We start from the raw sequence: 4,852 nt of genomic DNA, 5'->3' as shown, positions 1-4,852 counted from the left end.
TTAAATAAAATCATGCCCAATAAAGAGTTAATGGGTCGGGTTAGTCTGTGAGCGCAGGCCTTATAGAAAACATTTTTCCAGGGCCTTTATTAAATAAAATCACGCCCAATAAAGAGTTACTGTGTCGGGTTAGTCTGTGAGGGCAGGCCTTAAAGAAAACTGTCATCCAGGGCCTTTATTAAATAAAATCATGCCCATAAGAGCGTTATTGTAACGGGGTTAGTCAGTGAGCGCAGGGCTTATAGAAACCATTTTTCCAGGGCCTTTTTTAAATACAATCATGCCCAATAAGCGCTACTGTGTCGGGTTAGTCTGTGAGCGCAGGCCTTATAGAAAACATTTTTCCAGGGCCTTTATTAAGTAAAAAAATCATGCCCAACAAAGAGTTACTGTGTCGGGTTAGTCTGTGAGCGCAGGCCTTATAGAAAACATTTTTTCCAGGGCCTTTATTAAATAAAATCATGCCCAAATATGTGTTATTGTGATGGGGTTAGTCTGTGAGCGCAGGCCTTAAAGAAAACTGTCATCCAGGGCCTTTATTAAATACAATCATGCCCATAAGAGTGTTATTGTAACGGGGTTAGTCTGTGAGCGCAGGCCTTAAAGAAAACATTTATCCAGGGCCTTTATTAAATAAAATCATGCCCAATAAAGCGCACTGTGTCGGGTTAGTCTGTGAGCGCAGGCCTTATAGAAAACATTTTTCCAGGGCCTTTATTAAATAAAATCATGCCCAAATATGTGTTATTGTGATGGGGTTAGTCTGTGAGCGCAGGCCTTAAAGAAAACTGTCATCCAGGGCCTTTATTAAATACAATCATGCCCATAAGAGTGTTATTGTAACGGGGTTAGTCTGTGAGCGCAGGCCTTAAAGAAAACATTTATCCAGGGCCTTATTAAATAAAATCATGCCCAAATAAGTGCTATTGTGATGGGGTTAGTCTGTGACCCCAGGCCCTGTGTAAAACTGTCACCCAGGGCCTTTATAGAGTAAAATCATGCCCAATAAGGTTAGGTGTAGGGTTAGGTTAGGTTAGGCCTTAGGGTTAGGTTAGGAGGGCCTAGGTTAGGTTAGGTTAGGTTAGGTTAGGTTAGGTTAGGTTAGGTGAGGTTAGGCTTATAGAAAACATTTTTCCAGGGCCTTTATTAGGTTAGGTTAGGTTAGGCTAGGTTAGGTTAGGTTAGGGCCTTAGGCTAGGCCAGGGCCTTAGGTTAGGTAGGTTAGGTTAGGTTAGGTTAGGGGTTAGGTTAGGTTAGGTTAGGTTAGGTTTAGGTTAGGATTAGGTTAGGCTAGGTTAGGTTAGGTTAGGTTAGGTTAGTCTGTGAGCGCAGGCCTTATAGAAAACATTCATCCAGGGCCTTTATTAAATAAAATCATGCCCAATTAAGTGTTATTGTGATGGGGTTAGTCTGTGAGCGCAGGCCTTATAGAAAACATTCATCCAGGGCCTTTATAGAATAAAATCATGCCCAAATAAATGTTATTGTGATGGGGTTAGTCTTTGAGCGCAGGCCTTATAGAAAACATTCATCCAGGGCCTTTATTAAATAAAATCATGCCCAAATAAGTGTTATTGTGATGGGGTTAGTCTGTGAGCGCAGGCCTTATAGAAAACATTCATCCAGGGCCTCTATTAAATAAAATCATGCCCAATAAGGTGTTACTGTGTAGGGTTAGTCTGTGAGCGCAGGCCCTTTGTAAAACATTCATCCAGGGCCTTTATTAAATAATATCATGCCCAAATAAGTGTTATTGTGATGGGGTTAGTCTGTGAGCGCAGGCCTTATAGAAAACATTCATCCAGGGCCTTTATTAAATAAAATCATGCCCAAATAAGTGTTATTGTGATGGGGTTAGTCTGTGAGCGCAGGCCTTATAGAAAACATTCATCCAGGGCCTTTATAGAATAAAATCATGCCCAAATAAGTGTTATTGTGATGGGGTTAGTCTGTGAGCGCAGGCCTTATAGAAAACATTCCTCCAGGGCCTTTATTAAATAAAATCATGCCCACATAAGTGTTATTGTGATGGGGTTAGTCTGTGAGCGCAGGCCTTATAGAAAACATTCATCCAGGGCCTTTATTAAATAAAATCATGCCCAAATAAGTGTTTATGTGATGGGGTTAATCTGTGAGCTCAGGCCTTATAGAAATCATTCATCCAGGGCCTTTATTAAATAAAATCATGCCCAAATAAGTGTTATTGTGATGGGGTTAGTCTGTGAGCGCAGGCCTTATAGAAAACATTCATCCAGGGCCTTTTTAAATAAAATCATGCCCAAAAAGTGTTTATGTGATGGGGTTAATCTGTGAGCACAGGGCTTATATAGAAAACATTCATCCAGGGCCTTTATTAAATAAAATCATGCCCAAATAAGTGTTATTGTGATGGGGTTAGTCTGTGAGCGCAGGCCTTATAGAAAACATTCATCCAGGGCCTTTTTAAATAAAATCATGCCCAAATAAGTGTTTATGTGATGGGGTTAATCTGTGAGCACAGGCCTTATAGAAATCATTCATCCAGGGCCTTTATTAAATAAAATCATGCCCAAATAAGTGTTTATGTGATGGGGTTAATCTGTGAGCACAGGCCTTATAGAAATCATTCATCCAGGGCCTTTATTAAATAAAATCATGCCCACATAAGTGTTATTGTGATGGGGTTAGTCTGTGAGCGCAGGCCTTATAGAAAACATTCATCCAGGGCCTTTTTTAAATAAAATCATGCCCAAAAAGTGTTTATGTGATGGGGTTAATCTGTGAGCACAGGGCTTATATAGAAAACATTCATCCAGGGCCTTTATTAAATAAAATCATGCCCAAATAAGTGTTATTGTGATGGGGTTAGTCTGTGAGCGCAGGCCTTATAGAAAACATTCATCCAGGGCGAGAATGAAATAAAACGATGCCCATTAAAGTGTTACTGCGTTGGGTTAATGTGTGAGCCCAGGCCCTTTGGAAAATTGAAATCCAGACACGGGGTTCGTAAATGTGTGTAACCGAGAAGTCGCCTTAACCCGCCCTTGATCGGCTGTAACGAGCGCCTGGATGTCTGGACGAGGTTTTGAACGCTTAAAAAATCCTCCAGGGTGGAGGGGGTCGAGTGGGAAAGCGCCCGAAGTCGCACTTAACCCGCCGAGATCGGCTGAATTATGCGCCTGGATGTCTGGACTTAGGTTTTGAACGCTTAAAAATACCTCCAGGGTGGAGGGGGTCGAGTGGGAAAGCGCCCGAGAAGTCGCACTTAACCCGCCGAGATCGCCTGAAATATGCGCCTGGATGTTTGGACTTAGGTTTTGAAAGCAAAAAAATCCTCCAGGGTGGCGGGGGTCGAGTGGGAAAGCGCCCGAAAGTCGCACTTAACCCGCCGAGATCGCCTGAAATATGCGCCTGGATGTTTGGACTTAGGTTTTGAAAGCAAAAAAATCTCTCCAGGGTGGCGGGGTCGAGTGGGAAAGCGCCCGAAAGTCGACTTAACCCGCCGAGATCGCCTGAAATATGCGCCTGGATGTTTGGACTTAGGTTTTGAAAGCAAAAAATTTCTCCAGGACGGCGGGGGTCGAGTGGGAAAGCGCCCGAGAAGTCGCACTTAACCCGCCGAGATCGCCTGAAATATGCGCCTGGATGTTTGGACTTAGGTTTTGAAAGCAAAAAAATCCTCCAGGGTGGCGGGGTCGAGTGGGAAAGCGCCCGGGAGTCGCACTTAACCCGCCGAGATCGCCTGAAATATGCGCCTGGATGTTTGGACTTAGGTTTTGAAAGCAAAAAAATCCTCCAGGGTGGCGGGGTCGAGTGGAAAGCGCCCGAAGTCGACTTAACCCGCCGAGATCGCCTGAAATATGCGCCTGGATGTTTGGACTTAGGTTTTGAAAGCAAAAAATTTCTCCAGGACGGCGGGGGTCGAGTGGGAAAGCGCCCGAGAAGTCGCACTTAACCCGCCGAGATCGCCTGAAATATGCGCCTGGATGTTTGGACTTAGGTTTTGAAAGCAAAAAAATCCTCCAGGGTGGCGGGGTCGAGGGGAAAGCGTCCGAAGTCGCGACTTAACCCGCCGAGATCGCCTGAAATATGCGCCTGGATGTTTGGACTTAGGTTTTGAAAGCAAAAAATTTCCTCCAGGACGGCGGGGTCGAGTGGAAAGCGCCCGAGAAGTCGCACTTAACCCGCCGAGATCGCCTGAAATATGCGCCTGGATGTTTGGACTTAGGTTTTGAAAGCAAAAAAATCTCCAGGGTGGCGGGGTCGAGTGGGAAAGCGCCCGAAGTCGACTTAACCCGCCGAGATCGCCTGAAATATGCGCCTGGATGTTTGGACTTAGGTTTTGAAAGCAAAAAATTTCTCCAGGACGGCGGGGGGTCGAGTGGGAAAGCGCCCGAGAAGTCGCACTTAACCCGCCGAGATCGCCTGAAATATGCGCCTGGATGTGTTGGACTTAGGTTTTGAAAGCAAAAAATCCTCCAGGGTGGCGGGGTCGAGTGGGAAAGCGCCCGAAGTCGCACTTAACCCGCCGAGATCGCCTGAAATATGCGCCTGGATGTTTGGACTTAGGTTTTGAAAGCAAAAAAATCTCCAGGGTGGCGGGGTCGAGGGAAAGCGCCCGAGAAGTCGCGACTTAACCCGCCCGAGATCGCTGGATGAAGCGCCTGGATGTCTGGACTTAGGTTTTGAAAGCAAAAAATTTCTCCAGGACGGCGGGGTCGAGTGGGAAAGCGTCCGAAGGCGACTTAACCCGGACTCGATCGGTCGGATGAAGCGCCTGGATGTTTGGACTTAGGTTTTGAACGAAAAATTTCTCCAGGACGGCGGGGTCGAGTGGGAAAGCGTCCGAAGGCGACTTAACCCGGACTCGATC

Source organism: Puntigrus tetrazona, unplaced genomic scaffold (genome assembly GCF_018831695.1).
Source record: "Puntigrus tetrazona isolate hp1 unplaced genomic scaffold, ASM1883169v1 S000000003, whole genome shotgun sequence".
NCBI lineage: Eukaryota > Metazoa > Chordata > Actinopteri > Cypriniformes > Cyprinidae > Puntigrus > Puntigrus tetrazona.
The sequence above is the reverse complement of the archived record's forward strand: the minus strand, read 5'-3'. Positions refer to the sequence as shown.